Source organism: Ascaphus truei, chromosome 1 (assembly GCF_040206685.1).
Source record: "Ascaphus truei isolate aAscTru1 chromosome 1, aAscTru1.hap1, whole genome shotgun sequence".
In the NCBI taxonomy this organism is placed as follows: domain Eukaryota; kingdom Metazoa; phylum Chordata; class Amphibia; order Anura; family Ascaphidae; genus Ascaphus; species Ascaphus truei.
The window spans coordinates 482695444-482719217 of record NC_134483.1 but is presented as its reverse complement, the minus strand read 5'-3'; the positions used below and the strand labels follow the sequence as shown (position 1 = coordinate 482719217).

General features: G+C 38.4%; 1 protein-coding gene across 4 annotated transcripts in view; it reads left to right on the top strand.

Annotated features, from left to right (window-relative positions):
* PCDH7 (protocadherin 7) overlaps nucleotides 1-23774 on the top strand; it is a 689933-nt gene that overhangs the window by 338824 nt on the left and 327335 nt on the right. The gene's annotated exons all lie outside the window — the stretch shown is intronic.

Sequence of the window (23774 nt, the reverse complement as noted above, 5' to 3'; positions counted from 1 at the left end):
CCAACAGAAAATCATAAAGCAATAAATATTATCTTTCTTTTGATACACTGCTTGTATTATTATCAATTGTACCTTGATTGTTGCTTAAAGCAGCACTCCAGGTTGCATTTCTTGCTTTGTCTATTTATATTAGTTATAGGATTGAAGCAGGGGGTCACCGAAGTTGAACTGTTAATTTTAGCTCCAGGGACCCCATGCTTCCCGAGATATGTACCTCCGTAGGGGGTACGGTATCTCTTTCATCATTAAATGTCCGTCGTCACACGGGCCAAGAGGAAGCTGCAAGGAATGATGTCATTGCTCCCCATTGGCCCGCAAGACGTGGGACATTTTAAGACACCATTATGTTAGTCTCAACAATCCCCATCGGAGCTACTACCTGTACCTGCAGAGATACCGGCACCCCTTATGGAGGTAAGTATTTCGGGAAGCAGGGACCCCCCTGAGCTGATAGTAGTGTATTTCAGACCCCCTGTTTCAATCCTATAACTAAAAAACTAATTAAAAACAAAGCAAACATGGTATTAAGAATAACACCCAGAGCCTACCGCCTCTTCTAACGATTGCCTTGTTTCCCTCTTGACTTTTGCTTTTAAACTTCTGGAATGTATTTACCTATACTTCACTTCCTTAACTCCCATAACCTACTTGACCCTATCAAGGCTTGTGCACAGCATACTCTACAAAAACCGCACTCACCAAAGTATAGTATGATCTCCATATTGCCAAATCTTAAGGAAACTACTCAATTCTTCAGTTTCAGACCTCTTAATCTTCTCTCTATATACCATCTCGCTAGGTGACCTCGTTGACTCCTTTGGATTCACCTATCATCTCTATGCTGATGACACACAACAATATTTATCTACACCTGACCTTACACTCGCAGTCCAGTCGAAAATGACAGAGTGTCTATCAGCTATCTCTGCCTGGATGGCCCTTAGTTGCCTAGAGCTTAACATGGCTAAAGCAGAACTTCTCATATTCCCTCAACTCTGATCTCTCGTTACACACCTACTCGTGTTCGTACTCTTATGTTCTAACCAAGGTTGTCTCATCTTTGCACCTTTTATCTCTATAGCTCTCTCCCGCCCTCTCCATCCTAAACCTTTTTCACAAATCTCTCCCTACCTATAGAAATTTATTCCACTCAATATTCGGCAAGCACCTCCACTTTCCACGTTCAAAGCCCAGCTGCAAATCTATCTCTTAAAGAAGCAGCGCATTAAATGTCTTACGCATCTGCTACAAACTCAAGATGCACGGTCTGCACTTCTAATAATGCACTTTTTACTCCTAATGTGTCTGTAAGCATCCCAATATAGCACTTAGATTGTAAGCTCTTTGGGGCAGTGTCTCCTTTAGACCTATGTTGGCATTTACCTGTTGCACTTATTCCCATTGTTTGTAATGTACGTTATTTACCTTCTATTGTAGTGTTGTAAAGTGCAGTGTACATGGTTGGAGCTGTAAAAATACAATTGTACATACATACGAAATAGTAACAAATAAAAAACAGCAGAATTACAACAAAGGGAATTCTGTTAAGATGACCATTTTTTCTGGCTTTTTTCCCAGAAAAAAACTTGTCAGTGCTTTGGTGAATCAGCATTAAGTTTATTGTACACTATACAACATCCCTGCAGGTCAAAATAAATGCCAATAATATACTGTAATGCATCGGTCTACCACAAAGTAACCAAAATGAATGACTGTTTCAATAACACATAAAGTTTACCATGCATTGATAGGGTAAACGTTATGTATTTGCTTAAAGGGTAAACATAACGTTGGCAGAAATATTCGTTCTGTACAGTTAGTTGCATGTTTAAATATATGAGGTGTAAATGAACACAATAGCTGACTCAATTCTCTTATTGGAATATCTACTAATTAAACTTGGAGTAATTAAACAAAGTTTCTGCTCACTGTTAGTGTTATTAGCTTTGTTGTGTTCAATCAGTTTCATGGGGTGATTAAAAATGAGACAGTTAAATACATCAGATTTTACTTTTAGCGTGCAGACTAATGCCATAATGAGCCAAGTAGTGTTTATGTAGCTGATTTTCCATCCAGCAATATTTAGCTGCATGCATAATGTAGTGCTTTAAAATGTTTCTTTGTATATAACTTTAGCAAGGCAGCATTTGCTGCATAATTTGTTGTCTTGATGCAAGTAAACATGGAAGGGCTAAAAACATGAATCCTGTAGATAATCTGGTCAAAAAACTAACATTTCATTAGCACAAAGGAATAATGAATGTATAGTATATCTATTTATTGCTGCTGAAATATATTTTGCATACAAACCCCGTTATTGCCATTTACCAATAGCGCATCATTAATACTTTTAAGGTTTATACCATTTAGTAAATCTTGGATTTAGGGGGTAATCCAACATACTCCTATCATCCGAAAAACCCCATTCAAGTCAATAGGGGTTCGATTTGGAGTATTCCCCTAGGCTGTAAAGAAAAATGTGCTTATTATTGTCATACAGTAGTTATTGCCAATTTTTAGAAGATGGTTTTCAGAAAGAGTTGCCTTAATATGATAATTTATTATAATTTAAATATATTAAACTCAGTTTAACTATATCCATGGTAAATTAACCCTACTCTTTTGTTAACACTCTTTATTGTATGAAGGAGACTAGTCTAAAGGTGCTATTCCTCTTGGGACCAAAAATAGGGAGACCATGCTTAGGAAATGACATCTGGGTTACCAATGTCTTGTTTTTCCCCTTCAAGAATACAGATTGAAATAGTTTTAAAGCTACTGTAGTTTCTATGCGAGGAAAGATAAAAAATGGAAGGGACTGACACCTTCAGTTTATTCCTTTTTGTGTTAAGAAAAACATAATAATTTCTAAACAGTTAAAGGTATGCAATTAGAAAAATAATTTGTGCGTTTGCAAAAAAACAAAACAAAATATACAATCATGGTTGAAGAGTCTTTTATAAATTACAGTTTTTAAATACATTTCTATTGAATACCTTTCTTTGAAAGAACTAAACTTAGCCCAAATTCGCTAAGCTCACATCTATTTAACATGATCTTACCCTTAGTTAATACACGTTTATCATAACTAGTATTTACTAAATCAAATAATGTAATGGTACACAGCATTATTTTGAATGCCCTTTATTCAAAATGACTTACAAGTGAGTTCATTAGAGCCTAAATAATATTCACCACAGATTCACTATGGTTATCACAAGAAATAAAACTGCACTTTTTAAGTCACTTAATGGTGGCGTTATTCCTTACCAGACACTAGATCAGGACTTGGAAATGAGAGAGGAGAAGAGAGTGGAGTGAGAAAGTGAGAAAAAGTCAGAGAGACAGTAAAAGTTACTAGCTCTCTAACCTTTTCTATTGGCCTTCACCAATGGAGTGCAGCCAGCACCCACAAGAATGGCCACTACCTAGGTTTCCACAAAAAAAAAAATTATCTCTGATTTCTCCATTTCACCCTTTAATCTCTCTGACCATTATCTCATCTCATTTCCTCTCTCACACTTCTCCCCTTTTCCGTCTCCATCTATACCTACACCTTGTTTTTGCAGAGACCTGTACTCTATTAACCTAGCAGCTCTTAATTTCACTGTGTGTCTCTCCTTTTCCTCTCTGTGCTCTGCTCCAGACTGACAACCTGGTCATAAACTACCATTCTACCCTATCCTCGTCTCTTTAACTACCCACCCCCTTTTTTCTCTGCCATTCTCGTCCTTCTAAACCCAGACCCCAGGTAAATTGCTACACACATATGCTGTGTTCCATCACCCATTCTTCTGAATGCCTCAAGAGGAAATCTCATACTCTCGTAGACTTTCTTCGCTACAAATGTATCCTATCCTGTTTCAACTCTGTCCTCTCTCAAGCTAAAGAAACCAACTTTTCGGCACTAATTAACACTCACAAGTCTAACCCACGCAGACTCTTTCCTGTCTTTGATTCTCTACTCAGACCATCATCTATTACCTGTTTTTCTTCCTCAATTTCACCTCAGGACTTTGCTGACTATTTCAAGACAACAATGGTTTCCATTCGTCAAGATACTCCCTCAGTATCCTTCTCACATTCTCTACCTCTTCCTAACTCTCCTCCTGCCTTCCTTTTTTCGCTGTGACAGAGGAGGATGTGTCGCTGCTGATCTCCTGTTCTCACTCTACCACTTGCCCTCTTGACACAATTCCCTCCCATCTCATGAAACCTCTTGTTACTACTCTAATCCCTACACTCACACATATTTTCAACCCCCCCTCTACTCTGGTATCTTTCCCTCCTCCTTCAAACATGCAACAGTTGTACCCTTACTCAAAAACAGCAGCCTGACCCTACCTGTCTCTCTAATTATTGTCCTGTCTCCCCCCTACCTTTTGCCTCTAAACTCCTTGAACGTTTTGTATTATCTCATATTCTCACCTCCTTTTCTCTCCTAGATCCTCTACAATATGGCTTACAACTAATGACCTCCATACTGCCAAATAAAAAGGTCATTACACTCTGCTTATATTGCTCGACCTCTCTGGAGCCTTTGATACTGTGGACCACCATCTTCTCCTTCACTTTCTCCATACTCTTAATATCCGTAAGAGAGCTCTATCCTAAATTTCCTCATACCTCTTCCATCATACTTTCATTGTCTCTTTTGCTAACACCTCCTCCTCTATTGATCTGTGTGTGTGTACCCTAGGGGGCTGTCATTGGACCTTTTATCTTTTCTCTTTACACACTCTCTCTAGGTGACCTTATCACATCTCTTTGGTTCAAATATCAACTCTATGCTTATTACACACACATTTACTTTTCAACTCCTGATCTTACATCTGCTGTACCGACCAGAGTCTCTGAATGCTTCTCTGCTATATCATCCTGGATGGCCCTCCGCCGACTCAAACTTAACATGTCAAATATTTCCTCCCAATCCTGGCCCTACTGCCCTTTCTAAATTACTGATGGCAGCACTATCAAACATCCAGTGACACTAGCATGCTGCCTAGGTATCACATTTGGCTCCTCCATCACATTCTCCTTTCACATTCAGAATGCAGCTAAAACCTGTACTTTTTCCCTCCATAACATTGCAAAGATGGACGCTTTCCTTTGTCGTTCTACTGTGAAACTCTAATGCAAGCCCTCATTCTCTCCCGTTTCCACTATTGTAAAATTCTACTGTCCAGCCTTCTTGACTTTCACCTGTATTCCCTTCAATCTATCCTACACACTGCTGCTTGAATTGCTTTACTCTCTCTTAAATCTGTCCCTGGGTCTCTCCTGCTGAAATCCCTCTCCTGATTTCATATCAAATCCTGTATTACACACAAAATTCACCTCCTCACTTTTAAGGCTATACACTCTCTGTCTCCTTCATACATCTCAGCCAGAATTTCTCACTATACACCGTCCCACTCTTACGTTCCGATCAAGAATGTCTTCTATCTACCTCTTTTGTTTCTAAAGCCTTCTCCCGCTTAAAACATTTTGTCACTCCTTGCCCCACTCCCATGGAATGCTCTACCTTTCAATATTATTTATTTATTTATAAAATATTTTACCAGGAAGTAATACATTGAGAGTTACCTCTCGTTTTCAAGTATGTCCTGGGCACAGAGTAAAACAAATAATACATGGTTACAAGTACAGTTACATAAATGAACAAGGTATACATTATATACAAGACATTGCATGCACAGTTAAATAAAATATATATTATGAGCGTATGAAACAGTTACAGACCAGATTAAAATGTGAGACAGCCTTAGATTTGAAAGAACTTAAGCTGGTGGTGGATATGAGAGTCTCTGGTAGGTTGTTCCAGTTTTGGGGTGCACGGAAGGAGAAGGAGGAACGTCCGGATACTTTGTTGAGCCTTGGGACCATGAATAGTCTTTTGGAGTCTGATCTCAGGTGATAGGTGCTGCATGTGGTAGGGGTGTGGAGCTTGTTCAGGTAGCTGGGTAGCTTGCCCAGAAAGTATTTGAGGGTGAGACAGGAAAGGTGAACTTTGCGCCTAGACTCTAGTGATGACCAATCTAGTTCATTGAGCATTTCGCAGTGATGTGTGTTGTAGTTGCATTGGAGAACAAAACGACAAATTGAATTGTAGAGAGTGTCAAGTTTGCTAAGGTGGGTTTGAGGAGCCGAGCCATATACTATGTCTCCATAGTCAATAATTGGCATTAGCATCTGCTGTGCAATACGCTTTCTGACCAGGAGACTTAGGGAGGATTTGTTCCTGTAAAGTACCCCTAGTTTGGCATAGGTCTTGGTTGTCAGGGTATCAATGTGCATCCCGAAAGTTAAGTGGGAGTCAAACCATAAGCCCAGGTATTTAAAACTAGTGACAGGTGTTAGGGTGGTGTTAGCGTTGGTTCTAATCAGGAGCTCAGTCACTGGGAGCTTTACAAATTTAGTCTTGGTCCCAAATACCATTGTTACAGTCTTGTCAGTGTTTAAAAACAGTTTGTTTTGGGAAATCCAGTTTTCGAGTCTCAAAAAGTTAGACTGAAGTATGTGTTGAAGGTCAGAGAGGCTATGGCTGTGTGCATATAGGATTGTGTCATCTGCATACATGTGTATTGAGGCTTCCTTACAAGCTGTAGGAAGATCATTAATGAACACTGAGAAGAGTAGGGGCCCCAGAACAGAGCGTTGCGGGACACCACAGGTGATATCCAGGGGGTTGGAGTTAGAGCCTGAGATGGACACATGTTGGGATATTCCTGATAGGTAGGACTGAAACCAGTTAAAAGCATGTTTCCCTATTCCAGAGCTCTGGAGTTTGTTAAGCAGGATAACATGATCAACTGTGTCAAAAGCCTTTGCAAAATCTAGGAATACTGCACCAGTGAGTTGTCCCCGTTCCATTCCACACTGGATTTCATTGCAAACTTTTAGCAGGGTAGTTACGGTGGAGTGTTTGGGACGAAACCCAGACTGGAATTGGCTAGGGAAATTTGTCTTGGTGTAGAAATCGCTTAATTGGGAGTGGACACATTTTTCCATAACTTTGGATAGAATTGGGAGAAGTGAGATTGGCCTGTAGTTTGAGACAGTGTTTTTGTCCCCACTTTTGAAGATTGGGACAACTCTGGCAGTTTTCCAGGTCTTAGGGATATGGCCTGCAGACAGTATAGAGTTGACTATGGACGCAATTGGTTTGGCAATGGCTGGGGCACCAAGTCGTAGGAACCTAGATTGTCGTAAGTCGGGTCCACAATATACGACTAGCACCTTCTCTTTCCATCTTTAAGACCCATTTTAAGACATACCTATTTAACTAAGCATATGGGTAGCTCCGTGGCTGATACTATACACCTCATACATCGACCATGACCCCTTGCAGACCCACCTACCAGAACAGCCCCCTAATATCTCTGTACTTTGTTCCTACTTACCATTTACACTAGTTTGTAAGCTCTTTGGGGCAGAGACTCATTTTTCCTAATGTTACTTTTACAGTATGTCTCAAGCGCTTATTCCCATTATGTGTTATATTATTATGTCACGTGTATTACTGCTGTGAAATGCTATGTACATAGATGGTGCAATATAAATAAAGATATACATAGATACAAACCTGGAAATGAGAGAGGAGAACAGAGTATAGAGAGAGAAAGTGAGAAATAAAAGAGAGACAAGAAAAGACAGATTTCAGTGACTGTCTGGGAATAATGGCAAGACTTAAAAAATGCTGTATTGTCTTGAAATACCAATGTTTTAACCCTAATGTCCATTACACCTGTTATTTTTTTTGTACTATGATTAGCTTAGCGAATAGCGTGTTCACTTAGAGAAAATAACATGTATTCCTGTGTCGGTTAACATCACATAATTTACCCTGATTTATCATAGCTTAGTAAATCTGGGCTGTTCTGTTTTTAGAGATTACTCCTTCTTAAAGAAAAAGAAAAGAAAGAATGGTTCAGCAAAAGTGCAGTAGCTATTACTGCAAAGCCAGACATGTGTTTGCTTTTTTCTGCCTTCATCATTTCATTTATAGCATACAGATAAAAGGGCACATCTTTTGACCCAATGGGTTTTTCTATTAATATATAAAAAATAGGTGTGATGAAAGTGCTTTCACCCTATTAATAAAGGGGCACTAACAGTACATAGCATACATAACAGGAAAATAGATTCATTAATTCTGAAAGGCAGGCTATAACCTTTTAAAATATAGCCTCAGAAATGTAAAAAATATATAAGTACGGTAGAGAAACGATACAAAATAAGCTCTAAAGTACAATAGTTGAGATATCCTCAAGAAGTAGCCATCTTTCATTTGCAATATAGTTGATGACAGTGGAAATTCGTGAGAGGCTGAAGTGCATAACACATTCATATAGGAATTTACAGCACATTCCTATCCATGCCCCCTGCCCCCCGCCCCCCATTCTTCTTCACTCAGTATGTATATGCCAGCAGTTTGTGCTGCTCTAGAAGAAAAAATCCAAAGAGACTACAAATAAATATCAAGTCATTTTATTATTTGGTATTCTTACAAAATGTCTAATGCAAGTGTCCGGGGAGAGGGGCAGGGGAAGGTGTCAAAAACCCAGAGTCCATTGTACATGGGAAAGACAGAGCTGCATGTCAGGACGAAGCTGTGTGCTTCCTTCTCTTGACATTAGGGCCATTATACTGTATATTGCATAGGAACATACTGTATATGCAATGTCAAAAAGACTAAATAAGGTTCAAAAGAAACACAGAATTTAATTCCAAAAACATTGTTATGGTAACAATGTAATTGGACATGTCAATCATTTGATAATGGTTTGTTACCAGTGTCCAACTCAAACACTGCTCCTATTGTGTCTTATCAATTTGTTAAACATCCTATCTCAAGTAGCTGTACTTCACAGGATTTAATGTTAAACACAATTCCTAGGAATTGAAAGTATAAATACTCTGCATGAGCGGATTCCATTAAACAATATGTGATATTACTTGTGATTTATTGCCTTAAATTTTATCATAGTCTAACCGAGTTTTAAGAGAGTTTTTTTCTTTTTCCAATGAATACATTATTATTGGGTGAAGGCAGAAAATAGCATTATTTAAAATGTTATCAGCGGAGGTTATCATCACCAACAATGACCATGTTGGAAATGTAACCGGGGAAGAGTCAGAAGCCCGAGGGGAAGGGATTGAACTAAAAAGTATTCGGTGCCAAGAGTTGTAAAGGTAAGATTAGAGAGATTGACATCAAGGCTGGGTCGAAAACTCACTAAATGCATACAGTAGAAGGGATTGCCTCCAAAATGTGTAGTCTTTTCAGATTTACTAGAGTCTCTTATTTTTTAGAAAGTAGGGGAAACATTTAAACTTGGTCTGACAAATGACATGTCTGCCACATTTTGTATTTTTCTATTACAGTATATGCATTGTACCTAGTTAACTGAAGGGAGAGCTCCAAATAGAAATAGCCGATGCACAGCCACAGTAGCAAAGCTAGGACGTGGTGATCAAAAAAGTTATTTATTACTTAAAAACCATAAAGTAGTAGTACTGGTAATCCTCTAACAGGTTTCACACTGGAAGTGCTTTATCAGAGAGTTACCTAGTTAATTGATTCAGAGCAGATGTGACAAAGTTAGTAAAGTGCCTTCTGGTGAGAAGAATAGCACTGCTTAGTAAATATGAGCCCTATTCATCATTAGGTCTATATAATGAAAGATTCATATGTCATAAATGTCGTGCATAACAGCAGGAGTACTTGCTTTAGAACTTTAAAGGAAGTTGCTGAGTAAGTGTTTCTGCCGCTGTAATACAGGGAGAGTACTAGAGACAATGGCATTTTGCAACTAAGAAGTGAGAGATGAACGTGACAAGGTTACAAAATGTATGAAAGCATACAACATTGTGTAGTGTTCGCTGTTTATCTTACCACAATACAAAAGTTTTAAAAAAAAGTCTTTCATCTTCAGTACACAACATTGCAGTGGTGCAATGAAAGTAGGTATAACTATATCTTCCCCATTCTTTCTGACAATTTCAGGTACATTCATTTAAATAATTTGAATGAAGCTGAAATGTTCAAGAGCAAGGTGAAGATGACTTCACCGCATATTAAATAGGGGCTTAGGGGGTTTTACAGTCTGTAAGTCAGTGAAAAAAAAATTGTAAAATGTTCTGGGACAATCACGTACAACACTTGGGTTTAGTCTAGAGAAGGACGTTTTTAACAGCTTAATTCTTCTAAAGCTATACATCAAAAAGCTATGTATAGCTTATGTTACATTTTCCAGGTAGGTGGTTTTGAAAATGACAGGTTAAAAACATGACTTCTTGCTGCTGGAGTAAAATAGAAAGAATAGTGAAGAAACAATCATACTGTGCCCACCTTGTGCCAAGAAGTTGTTTACTTGTTAAGAAATCAATCAGTCAATTGACCAATGAGTCTCTCCATCACTCCATTCATCCAGAAATATATTACCAACAAAGTAGTCTAAATGGATATAGGACTTTGGGGTATTCTAAAGACTTCCAATAAACTCACACGTGGAACCACAGAATGTGTAAATTATATAATGATGAATACATTTTACAAATAAATTATTGTAAACTATTTCTTCTTCACAGCTGACAATATACTGTAGCTACATACGATATATACTATAACTGTGCAATGGGATACCTATCACATTCTTAACGGTCCGTACAGTATGTCCCACTTAGATTTTGACAGTTTTCTGGTTACATTGGAGTTAATAGTCATCTGAAATGTGTTGTTTGCAGTAAATGTAGTTGGTGCTGTTTTTGTTCTGCCTGCATTGATCTAGTGAAATAAAAAATATTACATTATTAAACAAAGTTATTGAGGAATTACTTAACATGAATATGATGGCAGCATGTATAAATGTATAAATGTACGTGTAGCTTGCCAACTTTTTTGACAGTACTGTTTTTTTTCTCGATGTAAAGTTTATTTCGAAAATATATACTATAGCTCAAGGCGATAATAAGGTATAGATCAATGAATTGCATGCAGCAGAATGGTGTCTTTGTAGTTATCTGAATAAACAGACTGCTTGGGGAATTAGCGGCACACAATACAAGCTAAAATAATAAATCGGCCACTTTGGCAGATATAGAATAAGCCCCTTAGCCTACCTCACAAAGGCTGTAACAAGCATAGAATAGCAAAGTGACCATAAATAATGCAACAACAAGAAAGGAATTTAATCAGAGAAACATCTTTTAAATGCTAAAATTGCTGATATTTCCAAACCATCAGAATTTTTAGCATTTGTAAGATATTTTTTTGATTTAATGCCATTTTTTTTGCAACTATTTGTGGCTGTATCACTGTTTCCCCTTTGCTATTCTACGGTAAACATCTACAACCACTCTATAAGTATATATCCTATTATATATATATATATATATATATATATATATACATATATATATATGCAAGAGAGAAAGAGAGGACCCCGCATCCACAAGACATATAAACACAGCTAAATACCGACACTGGAAAAATCCAAACTACAGTGATGTGTCGGTGGTGCTATAAGGGCAGTATAATAGGATGAGAGAGAAAAGAAGGCCCTAAATAAAGCACTCTAGTATGTGTATCAGTACAAATCACATAAGGTTTATTAATGTATTGTCACAGAACAAAAATAGTTAAAACAAAGCATAGAAATGTTTAAAATACAGCATGGATCCCCTGTTCATTACAGAGCTAAACAAATCCTCCAAAAAGATGCCCAAAATACACTCAGATAGTATTCTGAAACACCTGACAAAATAAACCTGGTGTGACACCCAACAGACTTAGGGCCTCATGCAGAGAGCAGCGCTATGAACAAACTCGCCATTTTCCGACGAAAATCGCGCAAAAAACAGGCGAAAATGGCGAGTTTGGAAAAAAGCGCCATTTTTTTTTTTCGTTTTGAAAATCTCGCCGCGCGACTGGCGAGAACCTACATCTCGCCAGTTTTAAAACTCTCCTAATGCAGAGAGCCGCGATCGCCATCTAGTGGCTGTTCGCGCCAAAAAAATGGAGCGATTTTCAACATTTTTCCTCTCCACCAAGCAGCTGGCGCTCCGCGGCCGGTGGAGGGGAAAAAAAAAAAAAAAACGATTTTTTTCCCCACTAGTTTCAACAGCGCTTATAGCGCTGTTGAAACTCTCCATATGCAGAAAGGCAGTTTTATGCCCTTTCTGCATATGGAGATAAAAACTCTCCAAAAAAGCTAAAATTTTTCCCCCTCTCCAATTCTAAAATTCGCTGCTCTCTGCATGAGGCCCTAAGTAGTCACGGCTAGGGCTATGTAATCATCAGCAAAAGGTCAAATATGCCTACTATCCCCTGCAGTATAGGGTTTGTCTGAGGCGACAAAGAGTAGCAGGTAAGTGACAGCAGAGATACACAAATTACAACCTACAAAGCACATGTAAGCCTATAGCTAGGAAGAGTGATACATCACCTATGGTCAGGTACAGTGTGGTCGGTACATGTAGGGGGGAACAAGGAGGGATGTTAGAGCATAGTAATGTGACCCAGAGAGGGGACAAACCAGGGGATATTGTATTAATTGAATCTTCCAAGTCTCATGCTATGTTACCATTTTTGCTTAGCACAGTCACTAAGTCATGTATAACAAGCATTTGATGCAGTCTCCATCTTCAATGTATACATCTCTCCTTCAGTAAATGAGAAGGTTTTGTTTGAACTGTTCTACGGGACAGATGTAGCAAGATTTACTGTCTTCAGGTGTCGCTGCCACGCGCAGTCATGCAACCACAGTGGTCATGGCAACGCAGGATTAATGCTGTGGGGGTCCCACTCAGATGCATGACCCCCCCTGCAGCTCCATCACAGCAGACACTGTCCCAGGCACCATGGACTTTTACGTGTTCATCTGTGATGCCAAATACAGTGTCTTGTGTCTTGTAGTTCAGGTTAACATGCTATTGGTTAGTAATAACATAATTGCACCAAAAACTGTAAACTGTTTTCACCTGCTAAATTGTTGTCAGTATTCTTTACAAATGATTCATTGGGTTTGAGTAAGGCAATTACAATTGCAGCTTGCCTTAGTTAAGAAGTTGTGTCTTTGGCGTGCATTCAGTTATTTTACTGCAATATAACAGGCTTTTGAATCCACCTTCTAGCTAATTATAAGAATCCAGCAGAGGTTGTGAACTCAGTAAAATCTACTTTCACTAAGTACTGCAAGGTAAGATTCATTGAAACAGCTGACAATGCCATTTGAGCCTGGAGGAATGTTCTCTAATGTGAACTCAGCTGTTTTCCTTCCTTTTGTATGTATATATATATATATATATATATATATATATATATATATATATATATATATATATGATACTGAATTCCAGCCTTTAAAGCACCAGTCCAAGCTGCCATTGATTTTTTTTATTTTTTCCCTTTAATATGTACATCAATACAATCCACACAATGATAAGTAATTAGCTGAGTTGCTGATAGATCCGTTCTTTTGTGATCGATTGGTGAACATTTGGCTCGGGGGTTCACTAAATGTCTGCAGACGAGTATTGACTTTGTAAATGGATGATATAGAAACAAAAAAGGCTGGTTACATTATAATACATTAAAAGTGTAATTCAGAGTTTTTGGATTTTTTTTAAATGCTACAAGTATGTTCTTAAAGTACAGAACTGATTTATTTTAAAAACATGTAGGATATTGCTTGGTCTCCAGCTATAAGTTTCAGGTTTTTTTTAATCAAACAATGGGTTAAAGTTGACGGCAAATCGAGATGAAGATATGTGTATGTTATATAATCTTATGGTATAAAACATTTTAATAACCAATACAGGATTAGAATGAGTTGCATTACTGACAGTTAAATGAGCTACTGTCAGTGTTTCTGATGACTTTGTTGTAGATGTGATACGAATGGATGGATACAAAAAACACACACACATGCACACAAAATATTATTTTTAGTTTATTTGTGTACTTATAAAATCTTTGTGGATTTGATGACACTGACAACTTTGTGGCCTGGCCTTGTAAGTCACTGCACAACTGTTTTAAATTAAATTCTTAAAAATATGTTTTTTTTTTGTACAGATTTGTTACACCCATAACCAGTTAAATACTGTATACATAATAACGCTGAGAATGTAACATTACATATTTTTGCAGAACTCATCAATATTTTGGGCAAAAATGCAGCATTAAGCTTTTCCTAACTTGCTCCCATTTTTTCATAATTCTATATACAGTATCAGGAAAGAATGTCACACATGTTCTCTTGTGCACTTACTAAAAGTGCAGTTTGCAACATTGTGGAATCGCTACCAGACATGACCCTTTATTATACTGCATTATTGTTCTTGCATCATTCTCTTCTCTTTCCATGTCTGTTTTTTCTCCACCTCTTGGTGACTCAGTCCCCTCTCCGAACAGTAAGAAAAAGTATAGAGAGCACCCAATCCAATTTAGGGGTATATCCACAGAGCCCCGTTAATGACTTAATGAGACATTAACTTCAGTTAACGTTTTGTTAAGTGCTAAAGGGGATCGTCAAGGCTCAGTAACGATGTGTTAAGTGCTGTTTTCAGCAGTAAGGAGCCAATGATATGCAAAAGAGGTGTTCCCTCTTGCAACATATATCCACAGAGCTCTGTTATAGATAACTCAGGGATTTAACGTTACGTTAGTTATGTCAGGGGTGCTCAACTCAAGTCCTCAAGATTTCCCATCCACCCCCACCCCAACAAAGGTCAGGTTTTCAGGATATCCCAGCTTCAGCACAGGTGGCTCAATCAGAGGCTCAGTCTTTGACTGAGGGACTAATTGAACCAACTGTGCTGAAGCTGGGTCTGATTGAGCCACCTGTGCTGAAGCTGGGACTGATTGAGCCACTCGTGCTGAAGCAGGGACTGATTGAGCCACCAGTGCTGAATATGGGACTGATTGAGCCACCAGTGCTGAAGCATATCCTGAAAATCTGACCTGTTGGGGGAACTTGAGGACTGGAGTTGAGCACCCCAGTGTTAGGACATAGCTAAACTTTGTATAACTCACATCCTGACCCTGAAAAAGGTTTTTTACAGTGTCTGGATAAGTGTAAGACCACAGTTAGGCCTGATTTAACTATTATTTGTTATTTACAGGGTTCTTTTCCTCTCCTGTCTTCTTTTTTACTTTATTTAAACGCTTATTCAGGGTCTGCATGGAAGTAACGCCATCATTTGGTAAGACAGGCTTAATGCCATGTTATTTGAAGCTAACGCAAGACAGTGCTAACTTCACATGGCGTTAAGCGTATGCTAATGAGATCACCAACTGCTTGTTTTTGCATATATTTAGCTATGTGGATACCCGTTAAACTCTGGGAAACTAACAGATGTTACCTATTTATGTAACATCACATTAGTAGCCCAGATTTAATGGAGCTCTGTGGATCTACCCCTAAGGAGTTTAATACTGCCCCAATATTAAAGTCTTAAATCTCTGATTGCCCCATTTAATTTACTGTGTTTTGCTATGTTATGATATATTGCCAATTTACTGTATACCCAAACATAATATAATATGCAGTGTAAGCCTTTCTAAGTGTATTGCATGATGACTAACCCCACAGTATCATCGTGTACTAGAGATAATAGGGATAGGTCCATATTTGTGAAGTGGTGCTTTCAATAAGCGCTATTCCTTTCTTATGGATTAATACAGTTTAGAAATATGGCCCATAGTATCTTGTGAAATGCAAAGACTCTGGTAGTGACATGCAAGAAGAAAATCCAAGTGAATATATGAAGTCAGCAGTGCGCAAACTGGGGGGCACGAGACTGCCTGCGGGTGGGCGCGCGGTTTACAGAGGCCCCGTGCGCTTCCCGAAGGCACTTAAATGAAGTGCCGGGGGAGCTTCAGGGCCTCTGTAAACCTTTACGTACCTTGGCTCCACACGTGTTGCCATGGCAACGCGGCAGCAAATGACGCCGTGAGGTCATGTGACATCATGTTGCTATGGCAAAGTGACGTCATGACGCCGGAGCCGAGGTAAGTGGGGGCAAGCGAGGGTGAGGTGACCGCCGGCAGGGGGGCGCAGGGAAAAAGTTTGCGCCCCTCTGTATTAAGTCCTGAGAGTATATGCCAGAAGGCATTCAATGAATGAAGGCTATATACACAAGATTATTGGGAATAACTCATGGAAAATGGGGAATATGTAATTTTTTGCCAACTTTGTAGTCATCTTCTGGTTTAAATCATGTCCTTTTTACATGATATTCTTGGTATGATATAGATTACTGTCCATTCATACCAATCAGGAAAATTCTGTATAATTGCAGAAATAATTATTATTTGTTGAATTATTTCATGTATAAAGAAGCATTTGCAACACAAAAGCTTTATCTCTGCATTCATTTATGGGTTCTAAATTAAGCAACTTTCTTCTTAAAGTATCTATTATCACATTACTCTCCTTAGCACATCCAAAGTTGTCAGGTTTCAAAGTGTTTTAGTTTCAATTTTGTTCTATAAATATCTGGATGCACTAAATAATCTACTGTATTTTCTGCTTTCATATTAGTTTTCACATTTTGATTTCGTATGTTTTTTGAAACTATAATAGTATCCAGTTACAATGTCCTTGCTTAGCATTTTCGATTGTATTCTTAATGAAGGGACATTTAAGAGTACATGTCACATTACCATGGACGTGGCAAGTCACCTAAAGGAACTCAGGGACAAGATACCTCGTCCAGTATTTGAATAATAATAATGTGATTAGTTACAAGAGAAGGTATCTGATTCACATAACTATATTATAATGGTCATATCAATCTATCTTTCTGTGCATCGATATCCTCTACCATTTGTCATAATTTAAATCATTCAACAGACATGGAGTTTTCCTGCCTGAGTATCTGCATCAATAATATTGCAGAGGCAATCCAAGCGGCACTTGAAAAAAATGAATAAAACAAATATTTTTATTGTTTTAATATATTTAACTTTTGATTACCTTTATTGAAAAACTAATTATCTAAGCTGACAATCATTTAGTTCTCCCATAATCAATCAGAAATATCCTGCTTCCCAGGATTCCCTAAATGGCTGCCTTTCAGTTTCAATCAATCCTTCAGTCCGTGTAACTCAGCAGCTACAATGTATTCTTAGATTGCTAAAGTAACATTATCTGTCATTACAGTTTGCAGCTCAAACTACAGACAATATTGGCAACAAATTAGCACAAACAGGAAAGTGTTGCAAAGACCTTGCACTGCTGGGGAAGTGTGTCAAAATCTGCTATAGAAATCAAAGGATGCTCATTATACTGTATTAAATCTCATTAAATATGGGATTATGTTGCATTAAAAAAAAATGAAAGTATTATCTAAAAATACACATGTAAGATATTGCATGGATTGCTCCTTTAATGATTTGCCAAATTTGACACAAACACCAGGGTGATAATAGGGGTACATATCAATTATACTAATTGAAATTAATAATAGTATTGTGGTTCTTTATAATACTGATGAATTACCTTCTAGATTGCTATATAAAAGAAGCGGTCCAATCCCATATGATGTACAACTTTAACAAAAGATAGACATTAGAAGACTCCTCCCAGCACTTACAGTGATACATTGGTATGTATTAGAATTTCAAATACCATGACTCACTGACTGGTAGCTGGAAGTCTGCCTTACTTAAGTAGTTAACTATTGCTAAAGGTCAAGAGTTCTTAAAATCTGTTGATATTTTAAAAGTGTAATCCTGCCCAGGATGAACTTTAAGGTGAATACATCATAGGAAAGATTTGCTAATTACAAGTACTACCCTAAATGTTTTCCAACAAATGTAAAAAGGGTAATGCACTCGCAAAATGATGTCACCAAACTCAAAAGTCCAAAAGAATATCAATTGACTTAACCTACTGTTGGCATCTAAGTGCCAGGTTTAACTTACTCCCAAATGCTGCAAACATGCAACCAAACCATCAAGTCACCAAGCAAACCATTATCAATATCAAAGCAACATTCAGTCTATCATTTTAATTCTATTTAGCAAAGCATCACAAATAGTCATGTGTGTATTAATATATGATTACTTGCCACACTAAATCACAAGGTCTCAAAAGATCCAGGTCTACATGAACATAAGTCCAGAATTTCCAGAACATTTAGGGTTACCTATTAAACCCTTTTACAGATGGATTATACCCTAAATGTTTTCTCAAAAAATTCCACAACTTTCTAATATATAAATATAATTCCATTTGAAGGATTGTCGCTGTGTCATCAGATTTCATTCTAATTCCTCTCTTTGAATTCCTGCTGGTATCAATCTCCTTCTGAAAAGGGAATACTAATTTAAGAAGACTAAAGACTGGAGACAACATTTGATCTGATCCTTCCACTCTGTTGGAAAATGGAAAATAAATGTAGGGGGCTGCAGGGATGTGGAGGGAAGGGATACCCTTTCAGATAAAAATGAAAGAAAAAAAAGAAAAGTTACAGTAGATGGGATTGAACCTTTAATTTAATACAGAACTTTGTTTATGGAAACATAGTATATGTATTATATTTTAGTAGTAAATGGTAGTAATAAAATATAACAACCAAACTCATTGCTATTGCCCAGACTTTACGGTTTGATTTATTATATAGCTGTAGTCAGGTCCCCTATGGCTCCCCGGACCTCCGTTCCCCCCTTCCATATCTAAGACAGCGTGAGGGCTCCCGTCGACATCAGTTGCAGGGTGACGCCATGTTTTTCACGTAGGCTCGCGCATGCGCAGAAGTGACTTGGTGGCCATGTTAGGGTTGGCGTTAGGCTCGCGCATGCGCAGAATGCACGCGGCAGCCTTTTCAGGAGTGCAGGGACTGCCCAAGGTTGTGCATGAGCAGTGTAGATCGCGCACACGGCCCCAATGTTAAAGAGGGCCATGGGGAACTAAAAACCCCAGGACGCTTAGTTGCAGGTATGTCACCTGATGTCAGGGTGCCAATAGGGCTTGCATGATTACCTGAGAGGAGAGATACATTGTTGTGTGCTGAGTCAGGAAGTCAGAAGAAGCTGGGACACAGATAGGGGAGGGTGTGCAGGTGCAGAGAACAAGTGCCCCCCTGCACTAGGCCAGAGACCCCCTAGGCCCCAGATAGGCCCCAGTCATTGATAGGTTGTGGCTGCTACAGGGACATGCCCTAGATAGGGAACGGATCCCCTTAGCAGGCCAGTAAAGTCAGGGACACAGCTGTGTGTGACGTGGCCTGGCAAATAATGTCTGGGACCAGACCTGTCTCACTACAGATAAAGGGACTATCTGTACGGTGAGATAATTCTGTTGGAAGGATGACGCCATCTTGGAGACTTCGGTGCTGGACACAGATGGGTCCTCTTCTGTTGTTCTGTGCAGGAGCCCCGGCAGGTACAGTCATCAAGTGCACCAACTTTAACACCAGTCACGCCCTTGGGGTATTGTGGGACTCTGTGTGAGTTACACAGTATTGGGCACAAGGTGGGGATAAGGCCCCGAGAAGTCTGGAGGATAGTTGTATTATTAGTGATCCATATAGAGTGTTATGTAATGTGTTACACCATAGTTATGTACCAGTAAAGCCTTTTCTATTTTTACTAATGTGTATGTGTTCATTGTAAGAGTGTCCTGTGAGGGGCTGCTTCCACTGCTTGGATCCCTCACAGGTGGAGGCGCTGCACCATATATAGTAGGTGGTAAGAGTAATTCACCCCAGGCTCCCAGCGGCACAGGCCTAGGCTCCTGCAAGCCAACAGGTAAAGGGCAGCACCAGTAGCTATTTACAGCCACCCCCCTGATCTCCCTTAGGGGTGGGGAAACAGAGCTACGTAGATTTAGATTTTAGATTCCATTTTTTCCACAACTACTTGCACCGATATAAAAGCTCAAAGAAAACGAGTCATCTGCATAGTGCAGTGGTTTCCAACCTTTTTGAAGTGAAACGTCTTTGCTGGCGCCTACAGGGTTTTCATGCCTTGTAAAGAAAAAACATAATGCAAGTGACATCACGGTAGTAATAGGTATGTGCCGTCGCGCTTGGAAGTCGTACTTGCGCCTGTCGTGCATTGCCGTCGCACTCGTGCCTGTCGTGCATTGCCGTCACGCTCGTGCATGCGCACAAAAACACTATGTCTGGTCTTGGCCTTCAGTGTGCATGGCGTGCATGTGCAGATGCGTCCTGTGCTCGGCGTGTGCGGTGCGCATGTGCAGAGGCCTCCTGAGTGCATGGCGTGCATGCACAGAGGCCTCCTGCGCTTGGCGCGCAAGGGCATAGACCTCCTATGCTCGGAGCACGTCATGCTTGTGCAGAGGCCTCCTGCGCTTGGCACATTTGGACACCGGCGAACCAGAAGCAGGACATGGAGACCGTCCACCCACCCACACAGAGAGACACACACTGACTGACACACACACTGAATGACACACACACTGCCACTTGGACACAGACACACATAGACTGACACACACACACACACACACACACACACACACACACACTGACTGATACACTGACACACACAAGGAATTCACAGTTATTATAAATATAGAAGTGGAAATAGCTAAAACACGCGTTCGAAGTCAAACTTCTTTGCATTTTGGCACTGAAATTGTGTGTTTATTTTCAATTAAAAACATCACCATCACAAATACAATTTATGTGACAAAACAGTAACAAAAGACAATGAAGTTTCACATAAAATGCTTGTGCTTGGCACACACACCATTTTTTTTGGTTAAGGAACCCTAAGTGAAATTCAGAGGAATCCCCAACCATCTCTAATAGCAACTCTGCGATCAGATGCATTATAAATTATTTTGTATTTGATGCAATTTACAAATGACCAGAAAATTGCAGGGAACTTTCTTAGGGATGCCTGGGGAAGCTAGGAACCCTGGTTGAAGAACACTGACACAGTGTCTACTTATTCTTGTCCTGAACAAAAAAAACTAATACATTACATTATAGCAGTGTTCAATTTCTACTCTTGTTATTGTCTTTGGCAACAGGAATTTTGTTAACTTGATTATTATGAAGAATGGACTTGTACCTGTTTTAAGCTAAATCCTGTCTAGCTGCTATGTGTGTTACAATCCAAACCCTATTTTCTGCTATATAAGTAAGTTTGAAGACATTCTTTCTGAAACCCTCGAGGGTGCTTTAGGGTGGATATTCTTTTACACAAGTGGTGATATATATATCAGCAATTCTGCAAATCAGCAACATTTTACATGTAGCTGAATAAGCATGATGTCACTTTAATTACTATTGTCCAGATGACCTCTTTACTTTTCTGACTTGCAGCTGTGTCAGAAGAAACAACATAGGATATTCTTAGCATTGCTACTTTTTGTAAATTGTGCTCAGCAGACAATGGAAAAATGTAACACAATGAACTTGGACTTTAAATATAACTGAGCATGACACCAATTACCCCCACCCCCTCGAAGTTTCGTTACACAATATTGTGTCTTCTAGCTGTCTGTATAACATCATTAGATCGGCCTCAAAAGTTGGCAAATTATATTTGAAGTTTAAAGATACAAATTATATTTTCAGGCTTAAGTCCAAATGTGATAAGCAGTGCTAAGCCATAAAACACCCAGCCAATTCCATCCAGAGCTTGATGTTATTTATGTATAGAAAGCTCACATATATAAAATCATTGGATAAACACCCGCAGCCTTTTTATTTATTTATTGAACGATGAAAACATGTTTGCATACACAATTGTTGTTTAAGAACCCTGTGAGTGCCCTTTAGTAGCTATCAATATAACAATGCAGCTAGTATGGAAAATATTGACACAATAAAATACTTTGTGGTTTGGAACAAATTGCTCCACTTGATGTATATCTCCCACAGAGATATGACCATTGGCTATCATCTTTTTTATGAGCACGCAGTCATACACTATGTTGCATTGCCCTTCTTCCTAGTTAGATGTTAGATGGCATAAATACAAAGTGTGAACATATACTAAAACCAGAAGGAGTGAGCTGAGGCCAAATAACCTTTCTCACCCATAATTTTTATTTTATATTGAAATATAGCAAGTACGTTTATTTTATTGTAGAGATTCCGAGACCCTTTTTAAGTAGAACACCACTAGAATTCATAAGCACCGACTTTCTGGTATCAATGAAAGACATGTTTTTTCTTGCCTCAAAGGAACATGTTTTTAATCATTCAGTTTGTACAGCTAATGTACAGAACTGGACAACAACTGTAAACACTTCCCTTGACACAATGGAGATGTCTTCAAATCTTGCTGTAGTTTGAAAGATAAAGCTTGATATGTGTTATATTGATTTTTTTGAAAGGACTGGCCAGTATTGTACATTTTTGGCTTGGATTCCAAATTGTGTAACTGATTTCATCTTTAATTTTTAAGTGAATGTAACTGGAGAGCATTTTTCTTTGGCATTCGTGCAGTTTTTAGATACCAAAGGAATATTTGATGTTGCCGGGAAATTGTCCAATATGCTTTGCTTGCTGTTCACTGTGCAATGAATATGTTGACTCAACTAATGAGTAAGTGTCTGGTTTCTTAGATATTTAATACCGTAGACAGGAATGTGTGCCTGTCCTAACACGTGGAACAGCATTTTTAATCTTTTACATCATTTTTATTTTAACTAATGTTTTCATTGGTCACTCAGTCCTTTGAAAATGGCAAGAATATGAAAATCAAGGGAGGATTTGATTTAGAAATGTTTAGTGTTTCCACTATTAAAAGAAAATGCACCTTTAATTTATCAGACAGATATCCAAAATCAATACCTTCTCAGACTATACATTATAAAGCAATTTGCTGAATTACTTGGCAAATAACTCAGAATTTGACGGAAATGAATGTCAATTTTATATTCCTCTGGCATAAGGAACCAATATCCTCAGCAGAACGATCAACAAATGAGCAGATTGTGATTATAGACAAAGCCAAAGGTTGTTCAATGATTTATTTAGGAAGGTGTTCTACTGTCCTACAGTGCAGCTTTCAGATGAACATATGTGCAATGAGATTATAAAACAGCCTGTGCAGATCATTCGTGATATGGGGTAGTTTGTCTCTATTTTTTTTTTCTTTCTCGTAACCACCCTCTTATAGAAATTGTGAGTAGTGTAATATGTGTAATTAGCTGGTGGTTGCATAAGAATGGATAGCTGTTAGCTGTTAGCAGTAATTACCATTACTGTACTGTGCACTCTGCTCAAGTTTGACTATTTAGCATGTTATGAAGCAAATGGCAAGTTTTTCTTACAGATAACAAGGTGGGCTTTGATATTCAGCGTGATCCTTTCAAATGTTTTATAGGTGATATCAATTGAAGATACTTTTCGATTACAATTGGAGACCAGATCTTTTTTTTTCTTTCTTGTACTTGTCGCTAATGTGCTAAAATATTTCCCAGCATGCATAATAAAATTAGCTATACAGTCTATAATAACGCTTTTAAGAAATATAACTGATTTAAAACATTGATTTTTACATGCCAGTTACTTAATTATAGTGATAAAATGACTTGAACAGAAGGAACTTTGTGCAATTACATATATTACGTGATGAACTATAGTTTGAGAAATTAAAAGGACATTTTTTTCTTATGATTTAATAGTGTGGAATATTCCCTCTATACAAGCGTTTTCTAAGTGTTTGAAGTCTAGCATTTTAAATTATTCATCTGCTACATACAATTACAGCCATTTAACTGGATAAAAGTACAAGCTGAATAGCTAAATACAAGTAAAGAAAAAAGTAATACATA